We start from the raw sequence: 24,617 nt of genomic DNA on the forward strand, positions 1-24,617 counted from the left end.
AAGGTTTGGAGACCGGTTGGTTACCCATGCCGAAAGTAGTCTAAAGAAAAGGGACTATATTTATATCTATACTAATAATATAATAAAGAGAGAGCCCAAACATTTGAGGCGTAATCTCAGGAACCACAGCACCAATCATAACACCCAATACAGCGTTGGAAAGTGCTGTTGCTGCAGAAGGACATAGGCTATGCAAACGCCCACCATATACATTTAAAAGGTAAAAGAACTGTGCCAGCAAAGTTTTCCCTTGTAGGCGTGTTTGCGTTGTGCTGTGGGCGTGTGCTGGGGGCATGACAAAAGCTGGGGGCGTGTGGTATCTTCCGCCTTTCATGCCATGTCTCATATTGTGTGCTAATCCCACCCTGCTCCCTTTAAATACCCCTGCACCCCATAATCATAACCCACCCGTACTCCCTAAAATACCCCAACACCCTTAAACACTAACCGATCTTAACCCTATAAATATACTCTGTACCCCAAAACCCAAACCTATCCCTAAACCCTAAAAATACCCCGGTACCCCAATCCCACCCCGGAACCCTAAAAATACCACTGTACCCCAAAATGCAAACCTACCCCTGAACCCTAAAATACCCCTGTACCCCAAAACCCAAACGTAGCCCTGAACCCTAAAAATACCCCTGTACCCCAAAACCCAAACCTAGCCCTGAATCCCTTAAAATACCCCTATACCCCAAAACCCAAACCTAGCCCTGAACCCTAAAAATACCCCTATACCCCAAAACCCAAACCTAGCCCTGAACCCTAAAAATACCCCTGTACCCCAAAACCCATACCTATCCATAAACCCTAAAACTACCCCTGTACCCCATAACCCAAAACTATATCTGAACCCTTAAAATACCCAAACACCCCAAAACATATATCTCAGTACCCCAAAACATATACCCCTATACCCATACTTACCTTATCCAAACATTTAAAAAAAAAAAAAAACAAGCTTTTACCATTCATGCATTTACAACTAATTTCGTTGTAAATGTATGCATGGTAAAAGCATATAAAATGTAATGCCATGCGTTATAATGGCATTGCGGAGTCATGGTATTTCGTAATGAAAGTATGCGGAGTGTTGGTATGCGGAAAGAAAGTTGCGGAATAATGGGTGTTTACCCTCCCCGGTAAGTACATTGGTGGCACGGCGGCCCACATCTCCAGCAACATACTCATATTTTTTCACCACCCATTTGAAAAATGCACAGGTCTCATTGATGGCCAGCACCGACATACACTTTTAGACACACCTCCCGCCACAAGTTCTATCTAGAATTGCGAACTTTAGAGCTGGGGAGCTACGTTCAAATCTCGGCATCAGCTCAACCAACATCCTGTGATTCCAGGCAAATCGCTTTGTCTCCCCTTGCCTACCACAAATGAATGTGTTCTTCTGTAATGTAAATGGTGCTCATGCCATGTTGTCGAGTTTGCGCTATATAATAGCGCAAGGAAAAATAAAGTAGGGAAATTCAAGTTCACACACTACTGAACGCGCACTCTTAAGTGCCTCACGAGTGCACTGTGAATCGGAGCATTTCACAGGCCTGTCACAGATAAGAAATGCTATCAAAACGAGATCCTACAAAACAATATACTACTGGCCGGCAGCAATTCATACCCGGACAACGTCGGGATGGGCTGCTAGTTGAGGTATAAAGTACAATACAACGCAGGAGTGACATGTAAGATTTGTAGAATAAAAAAACAAAAACCTTGTGGCCACCCATGATTGAAGCTGAGTGCAAGAATGCTCTGCACACACCCCAATAGGAAGACGATTGTCAAACGATGGGGCCCTGGCTCTGTTGTGTTCTGTTCTTTATGTAGATCACAGGTTCTTACTGCTCAGGAGTGCAGCCCTTCATGTACAACCCACACTAGACTAGTGCGCTAACCCGACCTTTTTCATTCAAGTTGTTATCACGTTTCTGCAGCAGAGGGATCCGGCTCGACCACCCATGCATTAACTGTGCCTGTGCAGGAGCACAGTGACTGCCGGCAAAAAGCCAGAGTGTTTCAGCAGAGGAAAGATAACCCGCTTGAGCTCTGATGCAGAAGGAAAAGTTATCAGGCACTGCCAGGCTGCATACAGCCGCGGATGGTGAGAGCTCTGCAGGCGTCTTGCTGCTCCATGTCAACCCCTTAGCTCTTCAATTTAGATCTTCCCCACCGACTACCAGAGTTAACGAACCAGAGGGAAAAAGAATTGAACATCTTAGATTAATCTCATAGTGCACAGAAGCAGCTGTAGGGCACGTATTCGCGCTACATAGAACACTTAACAAACGATGCCTCCACGATTGCCACCCTTATTGGCAGCCTCATCAGAGGCCAGATTTTATATGAAGACGATTGGTGCACCCTGGGTCTTCATGTAAGAAAACCCGCCGCAGGTGGTTGTGTACTCTCACCTGACAGAAAGGACGAGGGCTGACATAATAACACAAGTATATTATCCCAACTCACACCGTTCGCAACAGCCACATACTCTAAAAAGAGCACAGAATCGAAAGCAGTGGTGCGTGTGCACCACAAAGGAGTGGGGGCGAGGGAGTACGGCAGCAAAGCAAACGTGCGCTTATTATAAACACATGTTTATAATTAAAACCAGATGCCGCTGCTGCGCGTAACAGAAACCAATAGGCAATGGGCGGTTACATTTCTAAAGGAAGCTGGGACACACACCAGCCTTTCACCAATTGCGTGCCTTCTTTTTTTAAAAAGACGCACACAAAAGCCAATTGCAGCCGCCGAAAACAAAAGCACACCACACGCACAAGCGTGTGGTCAGTTTTCAGAAGCCTCTACATGAAGTCTCGCAGAGCAGCACATGCGCGCTGCTACAGGCTGGACCTAAAAAAGGGCCCACTCCTCGCCTGCATGTGCACTGCATGCACTCAGGAAATGCGCTTCCTGCACTAAATGGATGTGCTCTGTATGGCTCAGTAAAGGCACACTTCATCCACTTATTTAGTGAGGATCACCGAACAAAAGCTACTCATGCAGTTAATGCCAAAGGTCACTCTCTGAGTACGCACTTCATGCACTCACTCGATACGCATGTGCACTGCCAAAGAGGGAAGTCATTGTAGTGCAGTGTACTGTCTGCAATTATCGGATGTGTATGTGCACTGTGCAAAGAGCAACTCCGTGCAATGCAAAGGATCTGTTTCCTGCCTCGCGTGAACTGCATAATGTAGTAACTGTGTGCAGTGTAAGGGTTCACCGCCTGCATCTGTATTGGTGTATGCACGGAATGTAGGCTGTGCCTGTGTTCACATGTACTCTGCCTAGATGTGCAGAGTAGAAAGTGTTGGTTCTGTCTGGTACAGAATTGTTTCTTGGTTTACTGAATAATAACAAATAGAAAACAGTGCTCAAACTTGTTAGTACTAATCAATTACTAAACGCTCTAAAATTAACAAAGATGTGTCTTCCCATGTACAATATGAGCTCGCCTAACTATTAGGCAAGGTAGGCCAGCGAACTCTTTTGTTTCCCTTACTCTTTCAAACCTTAACAACGATGGTCACATGCACCACGGTGCAAGAAATTACTTAAATTGAACTTTAAGTTGGTTAGTGTACTACATAATGTGCAGGAGGGTTTCATCTCCAACTGTGCTGCCCCTTTCAACATAAAGTCTCCAGGGCCTTACATAGGCTTAGGGACATAGCCACCCTGTGGGCGAGTGGTCATTATCAATCAATCACATTCACCTCATGTAGTCTATGTGTCCCCCTCTATCGTTTTTTAACACCTCTGGTTATTTATTTAATGTTCATTTACAAACAGACAATTGTAGTAATCAACTGTGGCACTCAAATACAGCAGTTTGGCATTATCCCGTGAAAGCATAGTGTTGCAAACACATAACCAATATGATGACCAAAAATATATCATATTAGCTAGAACATTTCAGTTGTCTATATCTCTCGAAATCCAAGTGCCCCATATCCTTTGGTGTTTGCTTGTGCACACTCTCCACTTAAAAATCCCTATCTTTGCATTACTGCAATAAGTCATGCCTTGAGACCAAGTTGTAAACGATGGCGGCTCAGGGCTCTCCAATATATGGTAATGCCTCATTTGGCCGCAAGAAAGCCTATGTCCACCAGGGTCCATGAAATTGGGTAAGTTTATTATATTGGCTAGGACATCGTGTACTCTCCTCCAGAAGAGATGGTGTCAGGACATAGCCTGATCAGATGGTAGAATGCTCCTTTGGAATCACTGCAGCATGTATATGTCGATCTATTGGTTCCCCTTTTCCTCATAGCCTATCAGGGCTTAGTATGTCTTGTGGAAATAATTGAACAGAATCACCCATAGGTTGGAGTAATAGTGAGTGACGGAGCCACCATCTTGGTCTTCCGCCACTTGTCATCTTTCAATCCCCCCCCCATCGCCTTTCCAAGCTGTCCCCACACCTTGGAGCGGGTCTGGTATATTAATTAGGAGAGCCCTGTAAAGTCTTGATATTCTTATACGGCCCAGTGAGCCAAGTACCAGTTCGGCCTCCATCGAGTTCTAGTTAGGCACCGCCTTTAGGTCACCTTTGTCTATATGTAGTGTGTGACAAATCTGAAAATATCTAAACCAAAATGTGACTTTTGTAACTGATGGTAAGTGTTCAAAGGACAGCATGTGGTCATAATCCCAAATATTTCCCAGTCTGGAGATCTCAATCGAGTTCCACGCATGGAAACCCTCTAGCTCGGACAACCAGCTTCAGCCTGGTTCCAGCCCAGAGAGACATCTGCACACCGAGTCTATCACACCATTTGATGTAGGACAGGCCTGGTCACCAGCAAAGAAGTGGTATCTTTGTGACCTGTGTAAGTGAATCAGGGCGTTGCGCCTACTTTTTCAAATGTGATCAACTCTTGTCTCAAAGGAGAGTCATGTTGGTTACAGAAAAGCCAGTTTCCAATTGGAACCATCTGTGCTGCCCAATAGTAAAGACTAAGGTGTGGGGCACAAAGGCCACCTTAGTACATTTGGAGGGGGCATTTGGTGTGAGATACCTTAGGGAGTTTGCTTTCCCAGAGAAATCTTGAGACCAATGTCTGGATATCTTGAAAGAAGGCATGTGGGAGGACATACAGCTAGTTCTGTAAAAATGGAGGAAGCGGTGTAGGATTAGTTACTCCCGTGATACGCTTTTAGCACTAGGCAATTCTTTCAACTGCAATGAAACCTCTTACTAGAAAGGCTTCCCTGGCCACCTAGAAGGCTTGTTTTCTTGGTTAAACTGTAAATGGGTGGGTTGGCCAGTGAAGGAGCCACCAGCTTACTTATCAATCAATAATACTGATTTAACTCTGAAATGCTTGCATTTTAATGCAAGGTCCCTAACTAAACACTGTTTAGAGATTTGAGACATTTTTTTCAGAGGCTAAGCCGGACCAAAACCTGGATTAAGGATTCTACTATACCTGAAATATCGCTGGCCATACCATTAGTCTGTAAGATTTTAAAGTGTTATAAAGATGGCTGCACTGGAGGAGGCATATCAATTATTATTTATGAAGATAATTTTACTTGCTCCACCTATCCTAGCTCCCCCAACAGAGTTTGAAATCTTAGATTTCCAGCTATTCTGCAAAGAACGAAACCTTCTTGGAGGTGCGCTCCTTTACAGACCTCCAGGCTAACAGCGCCAAATGAACATCAACCTCCTTGCACTGCTAACCCCACTAGGTATTAGGCACGATCAATACCTAGTCATGGGGGGTTTTAATTGACACTTTGAGAACACTGAAGACCCCTTTTCAGACAATTTGAGAATGACATGAAAATACTCCAACTCAAACAATGGATCACTGGTCCCACTCATAGATCTGACCATACTTAATTTGACCGCCTCTTTTCAAATATTGATGCCACAAAATTTCTGGACATTGCCCCTTTAACTTGGACTGACTATTTCCTTGTCACTTTCACCCTCATGCTACTAGATGATCAAAAAACACCTCCAGATACATCCGTAGCACTCAAAAAACTCTGGAGTCATATTAATGCTGAAAACTTTCTTCAAACCTTTTACTCCACCGCTTAACGACCAACTAAAATCTCTTGATGATTATGTTGAAAACCTTAATAAAGCCATCTTAGATTCTTTAGAAAGCTGCGCCCCCTCCGATAGTTCGTAAACGAGCTAGATGCTCGCTCTCAGGAAAAAAAAAATTGTATTCTAATGATCTTAGACTAGCAAAAAGGAAATGTAAAACTCTTGAACATGTCTGGAGGCGCTCAAAAAACGCAATAGACCGCCTAATCTATAAAGAGGAATTGAAAAAAAATCACAAAACATTAAGGAGAACCAAGAAGGATTACTTTATTAGGAGAATTGAAGAGAATAGCAGTTCTTCAAAAGAACTGTTTAAGATTTTAAAAGAGCTCGTCCAGCCAACATACCTCTCCCAAGCAATCACTCCCACAGAAGCACACTGTGAGGAAATCGGAAAGTTTTGTAACGACAACATTGAGAAGATCTATTCGTCATTTGACTCTCAACTTTCTCTAGACAAGCTCTCATGGAAACTATTAGGTTCACATCCGGAAGATGAAGCCCATTTGAGTTCTTTTGAAAGAATCACAGAGGCAAAACTAATGTCAGAGGTCAAGTCGAGATCCCCTCTTGACCCTTGCCCTCATTTAATGTATTCTTTAAAAAATACTATATTCCCTTTTTTGCCCTCATTTTTATCCAATCCTTGGCAGAGGCAACATACCCAGATACTTGGAAGCATGATTTAATATCACCCCTAGCCAAGAATATATGCTTCTTGCTTGCCAATTACCACCTTATATCTTTGATTCCATTCATGTCCAAGATACTGAAAAAATTCGTGAATGGACAATTAACTAACTTTTTAGAAAATAACATTCTGCTGTTCCCTTCACAAACGGGTTTTTGAGCCAAAAATAGTACCGAGTCCAACCTTTTGGCCATACTGGACGATATAATGTGCATAATCAGATATAAGAAGAGATCGTCTGCCACTTAAAACTGAGCTTTTGGGGAGAGTGGGGTGGCGTGTTTGTCAGTTGTACAAATGTTGTTTTCCCGTCAGTCAGGATGCTTTGCTGTATATTTGCTACAACGGCATCAAGCCGAGTACGGAATCCTGTGGCCGCGGAAGGTATAAAAGCATAATGCCAGCATAAAGGGCCAGTCTCAATTAAAAACTGTATATCTGTGCATCTCTCCTGATCCATTCCGCCTAAGGCGTGTACAGAGGTTTTAGGGTAATTTATATATTGCGGTACTGCAGCCGAATGAATTAACTATTTCTTTCAATAATTTAAATATGGCACATTTTGGTGAAGACTTCAATGTCAGATAATTAGTAATGTTATTTTATGTAGATCATTTTTTGTTAGAAATCCCATAGTTGAAAAGCCGCCAATAAGGATCATACTGCCTGATTACCTAACCACAAATTTCAAAATGTAATTTGCGAAATGTTCTCTCTTTTGGCACCACGACTGACAATAGCATATACTTTTTTGAACTTTTTTTATATACCCTATCCTTTAGCTCCTTGGAGTGGTGGCGCTGACTCCCGGTTTTCCAATGACTGCTGGTGCATCTACCGAGGGCTGGGGCGCTGTCTGTTATATTTCATGTACGCTGGATATTTTCATAACAAGGTAAATCATTTGTTGATGCTAAAATGTTTGCCAAAAAACACGACCCAGGGTAGTTCTTTTGATGTTAGTATTTGATGAGTTACTTCGAGTAACTGACTCAAACAAGGATCATTAGAACACTTACTCGTTTAACACATCTCATATGAGTGCATGCTTCAGGCCTGCCCTCCGGCTATACTGTGTTGTGATGATGTAAGAGCATAGATTTGCCTGCTTTACACTCTTGTATTAGTTCACATTGTTGTACTTTTGTATACTTTTCAGTGCTAAGTCTATGTTCGCTTACCTATTTGTTTTGTTTGTGCTTCTCATATGGCACGCGCGATCAACGGTCCTTCGTGTCACTCTTTATCTGACCCTGTAACCTCTTTAGCACACTTGGGGCCCGATTAGGAGTCTGGCAGCCTGAAGACCGCCAGACTCCTGTTGGCACGCGGGTGGCGGTCTTGTGACTGCCACATTACGGCCCTTGTGGTTATGCTGCCCTGGCACCGCCGACCCCACCAGGGAATCTCCATTTTGAGGCGGGGGTCCCAAAGTATTTGTATGATTGGCAGGGTCGCGCTGCCCTGCGAAGCATATAACAACTTCCATCACCGCCACTGATTTCATGGAATTCTTTCCTCCATGAAAACAGTGGCGGTGAGGAAAGAAAGGGGGCTGTGCCTCACACCTTGTAGATGTACACGGGGCAGAACATGTGCGCCCCCCTCCCACTTTCGAGTCCATGCTGTGCTGAAACTTCCTTTGACATTCCCAATGCGGTGCCTATTTTATATGCACTGCTGTGGTAATGACCAAGGAAATGCCCGCCAATGACAAAAAAAGCCATTATAGGGCGGCCGGTCCTCATGCGGGTTTGGCGGTGCGGCAGACCATCATACTTGTAATCTGGCCCTTTGAGAGTTATGGCCATACAAGAGGGCCTTCTCTTTGCCAACCTTGCTAGTCATATGAACTTTTCCCATATTTCCATTAAGACCAGTATTATATTTCCTCTCTCCAGACTTGCATAGCCCTGATTTACACGTCTCCTGATGTATGATGTCCACAGGGGTTCTGCTATGGTTTCTTCAAGGGAGTGTGACCTTTGCTTGAAGAAATGACTAGATTAAGACTGAGGTGTGATTACACCTTGACCTGTTAAGTAGGTAGCAGGACACGTCTTCAGGTAATTAAGATATATTTATTAAGTTAGACAGCAGAGCAATAAAACCCCACAGCTGACCAGACCAACTGCCAGGGCTGGAATCCTCCACACCACAGATAGAACACACAAAGGTACTATGGGAGATAGAGAAGAAAGGAACACTAAGAAAGGACTACAGAAACCAGGTAGTCATATTGATGCAAGTATAAATATACAACATGTTACAAGCTGTTCTCTGTTTAACAACAGTCGTCATGATGCTTTGACCACTTTCCTTGGTTTCTGCAAATAGCATGATCTCACAGATGGAGGACACAAGGTCTGTGGGATCACTTAGGTGTCCAAATAGGCTCCCAGCTCGCAGAGCAATTTGTAGACATAGATCTAAAAACCACTCTGGTGGACTATCGCACCACTTCATGGAATATGTAAAAGAGCAGCAGTCAGAGGGACCTTACGGAGTCAAGTCCTGGCTGCTGAGATCAGTATGCAACATGTACGTTACGAGTTTGAATCTGGACTAAGTCAATTCAGCCCTTCATCCTTCAGAGGGTGATATACACCCAAGTTGAGTAATAGTATTAGCTGGCCTTGAAAGCGATATGAAATGTCAAGAATGAGATAATGAGTGATATGAAGAAAAAATGTTGAATAGTGCGGACAATACATGGCCTCAACAGTGCCCAAAAACTGATAGCTGTAGCACTGAGCTCAGAGGAAGACATTGCATGCACGAGTGCAAGATTGACTGCTGTATCAAGGGACCTTCAAAGGAATGCCAAGCAAAGGAATACCACTTGTGATTCAATGCATGTGGGGGCAGGCAGGTGAGCAAATGGAAGGTGAGCGAAACATGTGCACTCCCTCTTCCAAATAAGAGTGAAAGCAGGTGGCAAAGAACCCTCTCCTCTCCCGGAGAATACATTTTAAACCAGCATTGGCAAAGTCTGGATTTTTGATTGGTGATGTGATGCTAGTAGTTGATTTTCTTTGCATGTTTTTCTCCCATATGTGTTGTTAAAAAGAAAATGATTAATGAAATGGTACATGGTATTTGTGTTGCCAAAAGGACCTCCAGCTATAACAATACGGAGGCTGAAAGTTGGGCTCTTTTAAGTCTTGAGAAAGGTTTTTCAAATATAATCCAGTAGCCAGTCTAGCAGAGAAGGGCATCTTCTTTATATACATCTTAGGCTCTGATGTATATATGTGTGGGCATATATATGTTTGGGCAGGACTTTCTCCTCCCATAAACTGAAACTAAAAACACAGACAACACACATGCACACCTCTTTCTACTCTCTCCCTACTGTGTCTCTGTTTTCTCTCTATTCTGTTTATCTCTCGTTGACTCTCTATCACCCTTCACTGTTGAGCATTCCAGACTCCGGCTCTACATTCCGGATTCCGGCTCTGCATTCCGGATTCCGGCTCTGCATTCCAGACACCAGTCTTCTCCCTGATTGACTCAGACTCATCCTTTTTAAACCTTCCTCAATACTTAATAAATAGATGACAGGATTTTGCAAGACCTATGTGGTGATGCTGGAAGGCTCTGGAGGAAGGATGGAGCCATTCCTGGGAGAAAAAGAGAGATGCTTCGAGATTGAGGAAGGCCACCAGGCCAGGAAATTGTGATTTGGGGCCACCTATTCTCAAATTCTTAGAATAGCCTCGGCCTGCACTGCTGGGCAGGAAGATCCCAATGAAGAGGGTAGATGGAGTATTGAAAGGCTCCCACTGACTTATTAAAGATTGTGCAGGATGCGTCACGAGCGGCACATATTTACTGAACATTTTAACCCCTTCGATGCGGATGACAAAGCCAGCTCGTCATGGGCGTTACCTGCGCTACGCGGATGACAAGCTGGCTTTGTCACGTTACCCGCGATTTTCAAATTTCAGCGCACAGCGGGAAAACCCGCTAGCGCACATGCGTGTAAAGAACAGTGGAGGCAGTTATTGTATTGAAAAAAGTTGAGCAGTGCATGAGGTGTGGTTCTTGAAGGAGAGGAAGAACTCTGCATACGATGGTCCTGGACGTGTACGGAGATTTTTAGTGCATTTCAGAGCCCATACCCGTGGTGACTGGCCAACTGGAGTTAAAGGTACTGTCGTCTGTTTAGGAAAATAGACCATTTTCTGGGCTCCTTGGATGTCTGCCAGTTCTCAGCAGTGTTGAATGCGAATTTCTTTCAATATCTTCCAGTTTAGAACACAGCTTTCCCTGCTCGAGAAGTCAGGACAGTATGATGTGAGCAGCAGGCATTTTTCTGCGCTTTAATGAGAGTGGAGCATCCGCATTGTGGATAGATGCTTAGAGCTCTTGGCCAGGTACAGGACGACAGGGCAGTCACTGTTGAGGTCTGTGATGTGTCATCACCCATCGGTCTGTGCGAGTTTGTGTTTGTTCACTGTTACTTGGCAGTGCTGACCAGGAAGCATGTCAGGCCATTGCATCATTTGCAGCACCTGATAAATTCCTGCCCTAGATCTTTTCAGTGCCTGTAAGAGGGCAAATATGCCAAATGCGAGGGAGGACGAGCAGGGGCAGGCACACCTAAGTGAACAAGAACTGCACTGAGCGAGTCCATGTGAATTTTAGTTACTGAAGACAGTAGGACACTCAATTTTCCTGAGACTGGATGCTGGCTGTGTGCACAATAGTGCAAGTGTAGAACTGTGCCATTGATTGAGCAATGAGTTGTCTAGAGGCAATGAAGCTGTTTGAAGAAAAGAAGAAATCTTAACCCAAGGGATATACCTGTTCTGGGTTGCTTGATATTGTTGTTCAGTTTATAAGCGAATGAAGAGTGCATAACTTTAGGTGTAAAGTGTATATTTTGCTTTGGATGCTAATTCATGTATTTGATAGTTACATGTATGGATTGGGTTAGGATACATAGTGTTAGTGTAGAGTTTCCTAGGGCATTTACGTGATTCATGGTAGATTGGTAATGCCGTACAGGACCGTCTGGATGGTGTGGAACCTGTAGGGTGATTGAACATGTCTGCGGCATGCTGTGTTGCAGGTTCTGTTGTATGTGTTAATAGTCTGCGGTCATGCTTGTTTGTGATTCGTACCTGTTTCAGATCTGTGTGGCAGTTTGGGAAGTAAGTCTGGTACTTCCTGCAGGATGGGGGTACCTAAGGAGGTAATGCACGAGTCCAGACTAGTGTGATTGATGCTAACTTGCTGATCTGTCAGGATTTTCATGAGTTCATTATGTTACATGTGATGTACTTATCGAGGTCGCATACAATATGTCCGACCTTTGTGCTTATGAATATTGCATAACGGTTCGGATTTGTTCTGTATGTATGGGGTTGTGTACAGGAGGAGATTTGTGTTGTTTTGTGTGTATGAAGAGTCCATGTAAGTGTTTGTTTTACCTTTGCAAATTAGTTGTATGTGGATTCTAGGTGGTGGTTTATAGGTGTGTTGCTGTAGTGGTGATAGCTTTGGTGCATAAGTTTGATCATGAATTTTGAATTTGAGGACTGAGAGTTCCATTTCCTGATGATTGACTGGTAGGGTTACGCGACTATATGTCCAGCAAGTATGAAGGTTGTATGGCATAATTTTGAGTGTGTATATATGTGGTGGTATGGCCTTCTGTCCTAGGAGGTTGCAGGGCTTGTGCCCCTTGGATCGTTGCACAGGGTTAGCCGCCTCGTTTTCATTGTGTGCTGTCTTATTCTTGCTGTTGCCTCTTACCGTCAGTTGTCTTACGGATTCCCATGACATCATCGTGGTGACTGAGGTTAATAAAAGGGTTTCCAGCACTTCTCATCCAGCTTGTGGCTTGGTTACTATCATGTGTTGTCAGGGTTGGGCAGCTTTGTCTAGCTGGGTTACTAACGTGGTGTGTGCCTACATGCTTATTTATTCACTGTCACTTTAATTCAGTATTTTCCAGCAGACCACTCTCATTCTTGAATGTGTTGTGGAATTTCAAAATGTAGCTCATTGTGAAGGAGGCATTGAAGATCCGCAGTCTCTAATAAAGGCTTCAACCTTAATTATGTATGTATGTAGATTCACTACACAATTTTGGTGATTATCTAGGCAGCAACTGGATAAGGAGAATAAAGACAATATAAAATATGCCACTTATTCAGGTTTGAAAATTTAGATCTTCTACAGGCACAGCAGAGCGGCCATGAAGTAGGGATTCCAGTAAATATCTTTGAAAAAGCAATTTGCGTGGACTGAGTAAGCATTAAGAGTTATCCTCCTTTTACTATTGAAGACGCCCATCAGCACTCGCCCAACCGTGCAACAGATGAGGAGTGCAAATACCTTCAGTGCAGCCGGCGCACTCCGCCCTTAGATGCATCAGTGGAATGTGACACTTCTCTAAGCGGCAAGGGAGTGCAGAGCAAGCCAGGATTGCACACAGAATCAAGACATAACCCTAGGCAGAGGCCAGTTTTCTGGTAGCTGCATGTCTGAAAATTGAATCAGCTAGTTGGGCGGCACTTACTATGTCATATTTAATTTGTTAGTATGGCAATTCATTGAATATAATGATGATATATGCCTGGATATGGAAATTGCATTATAAAGTGATTGGGAAAGCAGCTTAACTAGATTAAGGCCAGTATTGTAACTAGACATTAATTTCCCTGGGAAGAAGTTTACCGTATGCTCCTTAAATGAATTATTAACTCTAGAAGAAATTTGGCTGATTTGTACTCCATTGAATGGGCAAAGTTTTTATTTCCAGTGAAACAAAGTTATGTTTCCAAAGTACATTTTGTTGAGTTTATATTAATTTCAGGGATCAGTGGAGAAGACTGGCCTAAAGACTCGTCCAATATTTCTATTAGGAGAAGTGAGTACTTAGAGCTAGCCCATTCAGAGAATCTCATCGCCATAAATCCTCCCAGGGAATTTCTTGTCACAGCACGAGAACCACATTTACAGTGGTCAGAGTGGATAGAATACTTTCTTAACTACATAACTGCCATTGATGAAACCAACAATTTAACACCCTAAAGTAAAAGTATACTGTTTAATCCTTGGGGCCTGTGTGTGTAGGAGGAGAGGGGTTAGAGACAGGAATGTAGAAAATGGTTTATTGACTGATTCAGATGCTTATTTTACTTACAACGTGTGTATAGGTGTGACGAGGTGTATACATTTTTCCATAGAAATCAACAGAAGAATGAGACCGGCAAATATTATGTTACAGCTTTGAAAACAATAGCAGTGGAGTAGAGCACATTTGGAGTGTAAAACACAACATTCAACCCTGGCATACAAGACAAGTTGTGGCTAAGTAAAGACACTCGCAGTTAAGATATTGCAATTGATATGAAGGAGTTATCGGATCGATGCACTAAAGCCATGAAAATGGAAGTAACTAGTGGTGTAATTGCTAAGTTAAGCAATGAGTTACCAAAATTTGGGTTAAACAGTAGAAAGGGAAAGGAGATATAAAACAAAAATGTTACAGGCAAGGTACTGCTCATTGTTACTGGTGCAACCATTTCAGTCATTAAGTCTATAGCAAAAGCTGTCCTGCACATAAGCAGAAATGCAGTTTGGGTGGTAAGATGGGGCATTTATTTGCTCGTGTCTGCAGATGAAAGCAGTGTGGAGCAAGAATAGGATGCATAGCTGCTTTGGATGATGAATTGTTTATCGAGGATATGAACAATGGTGAGGCCTTGGACATGAAAGAAAGGGTTATCTTGAGTATTTTGAATAACAATTAAAAAAAAAATCCCACATGCTTTATAATGATTGGGAGAATACACATACAGCTAATTGCAGACTCCTGTTCACCCTATACCTTAGTGAACAAGAGTGTTTTGAAGACTACGTGCAAAAAAAGCACGCATCAAGTTTAAAGGAATTTGACATAAGCCCAGAAGGATATCTTGTGAAGAGTATATAGAGATGTTGTGATTCAGAAGATTAATTTTTATGTTCAAGAACAGGACAACGACAGGGAAACTCCAAGCAGCCAAGAAGGGTCCCTCTGTACTTGGTTGGCTAGACCAAAAGAACGTGCACATTGTTTGGGATCCTAACAACAATGAGCATGCTTTAATAGTGGATAGAGGGGAAGGAACCTAGAAAATCATGTTAAACAAGTATCCGTAATGAATCAGAAAATAGGCAAACTGCATGGGGTTCAGCAAAAGATGGTTCTCAGATAAGGTGCTGTACCAATTCTACATAAAGCCAAAATATACTCCAAGAGTAGGCAGTAGGTATGTAAAGAAATTAGTAGAGCCTGAAACTATTGTGCCCATAGCGTCCTTCTAATGGTTATCCCCCACCCTGTGATCACACCTGGGTTAAAGTAAAAATCAGCCCTGTGTAGACTTTTGAGACTCTAATAATAGCATTTTTGTGGGTAGATTTCCAGTTCCTAGGATCAACAAATACTTGCATTGGTGAGAGGCATCAAGTTGTTTCCAAAAGTAGATGCATCCGCAGCATATCTCCAAGCTCCTTTGCATGTGGATTGCAAAAATGCTGTTAAGATGCCAGTTTACTCTATGCCAGTTTACTCTACACCGCGCCACTTTACTCTACACCGCGCCACTTTACTCTACACCGCGCCACTTTACTCTACACCCCGCCACTCTACACCCCGCCGCTCTACACCCCGCCGCTCTACACCCCGCCGCTCTACACCCCGCCGCTCTACACCCCGCCGCTCTACACCCCGCCGCTCTACACCCCGCCGCTCTACACCCCGCCACTCTACACCCCGCCACTCTACACCCCGCCACTCTACACCCCGCCACTCTACACCCCGCCACTCTACACCCCGCCACTCTTCTCCCCGCCACTCTTCTCCCCGCCACTCTACTCCCCGCCACTACAGGATTGTAAAGTAGCATAGAGTGCATTCTATGCCAATGCATTCTACAATTCATCACTCCACTCTACGCCAGTGCACTCTGCAGCACTCTACGCCACTGCACTATATATCACTGCGCTATATGGCAATGTCCTCTACTCTGTACCACTGTACACCACTCTACTATGCACGGGTATATGCCAGTGCATTGCGTAACACTGCACTCTACACTTCACCACTCCATACTGCACCACTGCACTCTACTATGCAACACTCTCATCTACACCACTGTAATCTACGATGCTGCACTCTATGCCACTGCATTCTACAACGCTGCACTCTGTGCCACCACACTCTATGCCACTACACTCTGCCTCTATACTCTGTCGCATTGTATGCTAATGCATTCTACACCAATCCACTCTGCACTACTCCACAGTACACCACTCCAATACACAACACTCTCTGCCCCTCCACTCTACACCATTCCACTCTACAGCACTCCACACCACTTTCCTTTAAGCCATTAACTTTTTGCCATGCTGAAGCCATGCTGGTGTACAACATGGCTAAAATATGTCGGCAAAGCCAATAGCTCTCTCATTGGAGATACCTAATTGCTTTGCCAATGCTTGTTCTCACAAGCTATCCCAGCTCGGAAAGGGATCAAAATTAACCTACAAACTGGGTGTTCTCCCCTTTCAGCAGATCACATGTAGGATTTGAGTTATTTTGACACAAAACTTCCATTAGTGGATGGCACCTCCAGGAACCCTTCATTGGATTCCCACATCTTTTAGCATCTGATAGGCCTGATCTTCAGGACTGAGACTCCAGTAAGACCCACACTAGTCCTATGTTGGATGCATAGTTCCCCTATGGCCAGACCAGTATAATTTCTTGCTCCTGATCACACAACTCTCATGTCCTACAGCAAATACTTGAACTTGCCAGGCCTCCATGGCAAGGGCCCTGCTCTTTAGCAGTGGTGGTATCCGATCTGACTGGGGCCAGACCTGTAAAAATGGTTACTGCAGAGTAAGCACCCTCAGTAAGGCCTATGAACCTCCTCTAGGAGGGCACTCGGACACTTGCAGCTTTCTCAAGGCTGTCCAGCCATTAGTCAGACTCTGTAAACACAACACCCACCACTGGGGAATCTCACTTCATACTGGGCTTACGTCGTATTTACAGTTCCTGTGGCATTTGTGATTACTGCCTGCTTTGTGAATATGTTTTTTCCACTACAAAAATATGATTGGCCTCTTTAAGATCTCACACCCTCAACCCTTTGTGAATGTCGGGTTAATTGCTGCTGCACTGCTCTTGGACTTTAGAATGTGTAGAAAGGGGTCATTGTGTAGACCCCTCAACGTTTTCTCAAAGAAACTGTGTGGTGCATGCATTGAAATAAAATGTGTATGTCACTGGATACATTTTGCCAACGTGTTATTGCGGCCCTTTCATGTATTAACGATTTAGATAATTACTTTATGTAAAAAGTAGTTCCTAACGTTTTTATAAATACAGTCACTGACAGATTTTTATATTCGTACTCAACCCTTTGAAAGGCGGCCATGCTGTTTAAAAACACCCCAGCCCCAGCATAATGAAAGAAGCTGACTCACTTCTAGTGGCATTTCTATTTCTGTAGTCTTGTAAAAGCTCACAATCTTCCCATTCCAGGTGGGCACACATCCGCCCAGTAGTCTGTTTGCAGTTTGTAATAAGTGGTCTTCTGTTACGCCACCTCTTGGAAGGGCTGGCCTAGAGATAGCTGTCCCTTGCACTGTCAGTGATGCCACTTGACTTGATCACGGTGCATATCCGCTGACATGGAAGTGAACTTCCTTACCAAATACTTTCATTTGCCAGTGTATTTTTAGGTTTCGCTTGGCTGTAGCACTGCGAAGCAGTGCTCCGCCCAGGCGAAATCTTATGATCCTACAGTATGGGGCTTTGTCCCGCCTCTGTCTTCCATTGGCTAGCTCCATAAATGGAGGCTAGCCATTGGAAGAGATTGGCTGTCAATCACTATTTCCCCGTCGGAACGCGATTCGGGGGCATTTCCGTGTCTCTTTTAAGTCCCGCCCTCTCCTCTTCCCATTGGCTGGAGTTTTACCTTCCAGCCAATGGGAAGGGGAGAGCACAGGCCCTTTCCGTGTGTTCGTTATTTATTATTTTACTAGGATATATATCCCAAAGGATGCGGCGCTATTTGAACATAACAGCTGCCGCCTTTAGAAGTGGACTACTAGGATTGGTCAAAATCCAGCGTTCCTGAAAAAAATCGCCCCCCCTCCAACCCCGTGCATCAAAAAGGAATGTGACCATGAGTCATGTAAAACAGCAAAACAGACGTGGTAATTTTATGTACGAGAATGTGGCAATACTGAACGATTTACCCTGTACGTAGTTTGTTATGAAAAGGCATATTTAAGCAAATGTCTGTACTCTTAAAGTTAACCGGACTCTAGTAGATTGGCTAACCATTGAGTTCAGACTGTGGGAAAACGTGGAAGCTCTGTGCTTGTTAGCTGGACGAGGTCCCTCCCAAATATGGCCGCCATGTAAAGGAGGCTTCCTTAGGCCTCTCTCCATTATGAACATCCCGCCCTCGCTCTGCGTCCTCGGCAGCAGCAACGAACGTCCAACACTGGTTGTTGCTGTGGCGTTAGCAGGTGAGAGAAGAGGGTTGTAAGTTAATGCAAGCATGGGATGTATGTAGCGTCGGCCTGCTATTCGTTTGAGATCGTGTTGCTGACAAAGTGGTTCTGTTTGTGTCCAAAGAGCTGCTCTGCTCCTCCTTGGCAGCTGGATGCAAGAGACCCTACTGTTAGACACTCGGAGTTCTTAGAGGGTTGATAACAATAATAATATTTTTGAAGACCCCACACCTCCCCTGTTTAATATGGGAAGAGAACTCCATTGCTAGTTAACCCCACCCGCGTTATGGACAGCCGAGGATGCGGGTTTACTTCACTCCAGAAGTTAAAGTGATGCGAGCAAATGTGTTTATTTATGCGTTTTTATTTAGCGCGAATTTTACCCAAAGGTGTCAGTGCGCTTTACAATAGAATGTTACATAAGGACTTCAGAGTACATGAATCACATAAAAATAGAGTTGGTAGTGTGCAGATAAAACTCATTGTTATCCTCCTAACCTCAGTTTCTTGTCCCAAAAACCTTACATGAGAAGTGTATGCATCCATATTGAGAGCTAAGGTTTGATATTGTAATTGCATATATAGATATATCCCAAATGTACTTTGCAGCAACTCGGAGAGGGGGAGGTCACTGCTTATTGTACACAGCTAATCCTCTGTTACAATGGATAGTGCTCTGCAGTTTCAAGATTCTATGCGTGAATGGGTAAGGTAGCCAGTTTTGAGGTCTCACCTGACCGCGCACATGATCGTTGCTGCAAGGGATGTTGCTTACAGTAAAGGGCTTGGAGCCCGCCCATTGCTTATTATTTGTTTCCTTTTTTGTCAGTCTTATTTGCTGATTCCTAATTGCTCAGTGTGGATCTGGCATCACTTCCTTTTCAATGTGTGGAGCACAGATTGATTCATTTTAATTAGTTTCCGACCACTGCTTGTTATAACACTCCGTTCCCATTAAGCAGCAAAAATACTAATGCAGCATGCCTCCCTTTTATGCAGCATCCATATATAATAAAAAATTAAAATTACCCGTCACAATCTATAATTTCGGCAATTTAAACAAAGAATTGAATGGCAAGTTTTTGTTGCACTCTTTATTTAATTAGTATTTATAAAACGTGTATTTATTGGGTATATAAAACATATGTAATTCTCACAGCAGTACTCATTGTGTTAACCTTAGTTGGACAACAGGCTTATTCATCCTTTTGAAATTTAAGTTATTAATGTGGTCCACCACATAAGTATGAAAGGCTAGAGTTCACATAACCGGATTTGTACCTGTGACTGTAAGATGAAACACAGGCCCATATTGTCGAGGCATTACTCCACTAAGCCAGTACACTTTACGGTTGAGGGTTGTAAAAATATAACAATATGCTTTGTTGTCAAAAGTTCCATATTTGAGAATAATTTATACAAAAAACCCAATGTGAAATTTTTATATTTTCATTATACAACACAATAGCAGATTATATTGTTATTTACTTTCATATTTTTCCTTTTGTGCTCCTTATTACTTATTATTATTATCACGTAGCCCTCTTCCGTGCGGATGTTATTCGCATGAACAAAGGATCACGTGTGAACACAGCTGTGAGGCTGTAAGTGGAATCTGTTGTTTTTATTCTGACTTTACTTGAAACTATCCCCGGATGATTATTTTATTTTAAAAGTGCCTGCCGTTATAAGGAATACCATCAATGACCAGTAATTGTTTACGGTAATATGCTCACATTTTGTTCCGTAAGTATGCAACGTTTAAAGTGATAGAGCTCTTCGGTTCTATCATTTTAGCTCATCACTATCATTTCAGAAAGAACCTATCACTTGGGCATTTGTGACAGATTAAGTAAGCTATTGGCATTGTAAATGACAATGCCATTTATTTATCTGTTTTCAAAACCAACACATAAATACAAAATTTGTCATTTACAATGCCAATAGCTCTAACTTTTACAAAGGCGAATCCGTTGCATTGTAATGCTTGTTTTCTATTCTTTATCCATTTTCAATTTTCATTCAAATTTGTGTTTTTAAGCTGTATTTTCAGGCTACAGTTATTCAAAGCACAAGGTAGCGTTTCGTCGTGCCATTAACAGCTACATTTTCCTGTGTTGTGTATTAAATCTAAAATTGGTTTGTTTTCCTGTTCTGTGTACCCCTGTCTACTATAAAGCACCTGTGCTAATCTATTAAAATGATATGCACTTGTCTTCAATGACATATTTGTATTGCAAGCACCTAGCCTCCATTCATGGGCAGTGGCGTTTTTTTACTTTCGTCTATTTATTTTTCTGGTCTATTCTTGCCATTTAAAAAGGAAAGAAAGATAACGATAGCACCAGCTTGCCAAGGCTAGACCTATTGGATTTGCCATGCTTATTTATTTATTTTATTTTATTTTATCTTGACTTTTTTTCTGTCCCTTATAAACAAGACTATTGACAAAACCCTTCCATGCATCCCCCCCCCCCCGCCCCCCCCCCCCATTTTGGCTATTGTGTAAATCAATTGTAGATTATTAACATTGTATATTCTGTTCACAGTATTGCATTTTTTTATCGTCCACACCACCTGACATTATATACAATCCCACTTCTACACATTTCATCACTTTCTTGTAGGTCTTTCTCACCCCCTCTGCTCTTCTCTTTGCAGTTCTGCTCCTTCTGCCTTCCCCTATCACACTACTTCATTGTACCAGTCTGACAGTTTGGGTGGTCTGGATGCCTTCCACCTCATGGTTATGTTTCTTTTCGCCAGTATCATTGCCATATTCACAAACCTTCTCTCAGGGTTTCTCTTCTTCCCTTTGCGGCTTAAACCTAAGATACAACAGTCCAAGGACCTGGTGTTCTCTGTCGGTGCCACACGGTTGACCATTTCCTGCACAGTTGACCAATAGGTCAGTAGCCTAGGGCAGTCCCATAACATGTGTAATAAGCCTGCATTGGGAGAACAGCTGCAGGACAATCACCCGACGTCTCTGGCAACATTGTGTTAAATTTGTGTGGGTTTAAATACGCACGATGTATTATCATTAGCTGGATAAACTTAAATCTCGGGTTTCGGGAGACTCTACTCGCCAATGCTTATTTAAGAAAAGGATACGCGTGCACAGTAGTTCACAGGCAGCCAACACTTGCTCGGAGTAAAAACACCACATTGACCAGTTTACTGCATTTCACAATTCCACAGCACAGCGTTCGTCACTGCTCTTAACAATAAAAAGTCCCTGCTGCCAAGGTAGTGATCTGATGGATTCCAAGCAGCTCTGTTATTGAATAACTTTGGATGTGCATGGAAACTATTCAGATCAAAGAACAGTCTGTTTTAAATTTGCTTGAGATTCAATAATAATTTACTGGAGGAGCGATGCAGCCAATCTTCCCTACCACGCACATCTCTCCCTGGCCACTGCCAACATATTTTAATGTTGAAAATGCTGTTTGTTTTAAGTTTAAATTGCATCGCGTTATTTGTTAGCCTTTTAACATTTGTAGCTTGTTTAATGTAGTTTTTTTCCAATACTCCCATCCCAGTATTTCGGCGGACTTTTTTTTTAGATTGCATTGTACACAGCCGTGTGATGTCTTTGTAGCAACTTGTACTATTTTTATGTGCGTTTGCACTTCGTCTTTTTAGCTTTGGTTAGAACCGCTCTCTCTCACCTTAGTGATAAAAAGTGCTTTCAGTGGTACTCCAGAGAGGAGCTTTGGCCCCGCCCACATGTTGGTAGACAGTCGTGCATGCTTTGATTGGGTAAAAGTTGTATGCTTCCTCAGAAAAAAGTGCTTCCTGTCCATGCAGCTGTGGTTATTTTGTTTGTCCGTCCAGCTGCCTGAGCCTGGAGCAGTGTGTCTACATAGAGAAGTATCACTAACCTGCACAAGGTGTGATAGAACCAGGGGATGGGATAGGGTGATTAACAAAGACGTGGCTCAGTATCTAGGATAAGAAGATAATTTACGGTGTTTGTTTTTCCCTGCCAGCAGCACAGATAGGAGGAGGGCATTCAGGGGGACTGTATTGCTATTTTGCAGTCTCGGCACTCTCCCCTTCTCTTTCCATCGTTAATTTTTTACTTCGAAGTGAAGTTTTGCGTTTGAAAGTGGTATGTGATGCTCAGGGCTACAAGCATTTTTAAATACTTTAACACGACACTTTAAAGAGTTGGGTGTTTTCTTTTTAATTCCTGCAATGCCTTTATTGGATTTGAAGACTAGAATGCAGAGCAATTTCTCTCGCTGCAGTGTTGAGAAATGCATATGGTGTTTGGTACATGTACTAATGTTTATGAAATGTGTGCATTATAACCACAATCTCTTTGAAACTATCTACAAAACTATGGATAGCTGAATAGATTTCTGATATTGACATAATAGCTGCATTTGATGTTAAACCTTGTGAAAATGTTCTCTCTGATTGCACTTTTTCAAAGGTGCTCATTACTGCCCAGAGTATGTTCCTGGTGTCTGCTTACATCACATGCGGACAACAGTTTTAGTGTGTTTTTTTTAAAGACGGGCCTTGCATGCAAATGCAAAAAGACTGTCTACAAAGCATAGTTCAGGATCATCCTAAACCTCTCCAATGGAACTAGCAGATGGGTAAACTGCAGAAAATGAATAATGTTCTCTTTCCGGATGCCAGATAGATGGAATTTAAAAAAAATTACTCTTATTAAGGCTGTGAAATAAACATGCATTTTTGTTTACTATTGAGAGCATAACCAGTATCAGAAAATAGATACTATTTGGAGTGTGATGGTGCTAGATAGGCGTGAAGATGTTATTTGCCAGGCAGCTGTGCAGTGCTTAATTTGTGTCGGTGGTTGCCGGTGCTTAGTTGTCAACACCACACTTAGATCAAACAGCGCCACCATGTGGCAGACTGCCCTAATTTAGAGATCAGCGCAACAACATTTGTTTATTAATTCAATATACGTTAAAAATGTCTAAAACATGTGGCACAGGCCATTGATATCGCTACGGGGGCATCGAATAGTCTGAATTGTAACACTGCTAGGTGTGTGGTGGTTAGTAGGTGTGTTGGTACTGTTATTGGCAGCGCTGGTAGGAGCAGCAGTGATCTCCTGAGGGGTCCCTGGCACTTATTATTGTACAAATGAAGCACTGCAGCCGTGTAAAAGAGGATGGTATTTAATCACCTTCTGTGTGTGAGGAGCAGCGGGCTAGCTGGCAGTGTGTGGGTGTTAGCACTGAATTAGCAGATGCTGCTGCAAGATTGATGGCCCAAGGCTGAATTATGCATGAGTCTAAGCATTGTGATAGCTGGCACAGTTGCAGGATAGAGATACACTGGGCACACTGTGTACGTGTCCAAACACAGGACTCTGGAGCCCCACCAGAGCCACCACAGGGATTACGCACTGTGAAATAAAGCTGTTGCTGCAGACTTGAGGAGCATCAGCTGAGTTTCACTGGTGGATCTTTGTGTTGCAATAAGAGTGAGATACATTATCAAAGGTGTGGGTAGGCATGCGTCCAAGCACTGCAGTAGCAGCGGTGATGGCATTGTTTGACATCAACCTAAAACTAAGTTGATCTTAAAATTTATTGCCTAACCTGTTGCGTCCAATTCAAGGCGGGAGGGAGTGAGGCGGCTTGGGTGGCTTCTGAGAGCTCAAGTAAAAGATGTCCGGCTGTGTTACACATTCACTACATTCTGCAGCCTTTAAGGTCGAGATTGGGCAGCGCATGCGGTGCTGCGAGGCATGCATTATTGGAACATGGCTTTGAAGCCCCGCCCACTCCACCCATATTTTTACTTGCCTTGTGTCATTGTCCTTTGTAAACGCTAGCTTCTGAGTCGTTATTAGGCCTGTTAGTCCCTCCTTGGTAATGCCTTGTCTGCATTTGTTACCTTCCATGACGACTGGACCTTTTACTTGTCTTGTTACACAGTTTACTTTATCTTGGCTGGGAGCACTATTTTATTTAATGATTTGCCCCATACCACCCACTAAGTCGCAGCACACCGCCTGCTTTTTTAGATCGAGCCTAGAGTCAGCGTGCATGCGCTGCTCTAGGGGAGACTTGTTGCGGAGTATGTAATGGAAGCTCTGCCCACTCTTTGCCCATATTTGCCATTGGCTTGTGTCAGTGTCCTTCGTAAATACTGGTGTCTGATTTGAAACAGGCATGTTAGTCCTTCCTTAGTACCGCCTTGTCTCCATTTGTACCCTCCCATGGAGACGGGCCCTTTTACTTCGGATGTTACACAGTCCGTCTTCTTTAATCTCTGAGCACTATTTACTTTAATGAGTTTCTC

The 24,617-nt window shown here is 43.1% G+C and overlaps 1 protein-coding gene across 2 annotated transcripts in view; it reads left to right on the plus strand.

Moving 5' to 3' along the window:
• Positions 1-24,617, plus strand: part of DISP1 (dispatched RND transporter family member 1) — a 729,704-nt gene that overhangs the window by 27,881 nt on the left and 677,206 nt on the right. The window contains exon 2 of one of the 2 annotated variants that reach the window (XM_086927949.1): positions 7,578-7,680. The exons of the other annotated variant lie outside the window; for it this stretch is intronic. The gene's annotated coding sequence lies outside the window, so the exon portion shown is untranslated. The remainder of the gene's footprint in view (positions 1-7,577; positions 7,681-24,617) is intronic. 2 annotated transcript variants of the gene reach the window in all.

Source organism: Lissotriton vulgaris, chromosome 6 (genome assembly GCF_964263255.1).
Source record: "Lissotriton vulgaris chromosome 6, aLisVul1.2, whole genome shotgun sequence".
Taxonomy (NCBI): Eukaryota; Metazoa; Chordata; class Amphibia; order Caudata; family Salamandridae; genus Lissotriton; species Lissotriton vulgaris.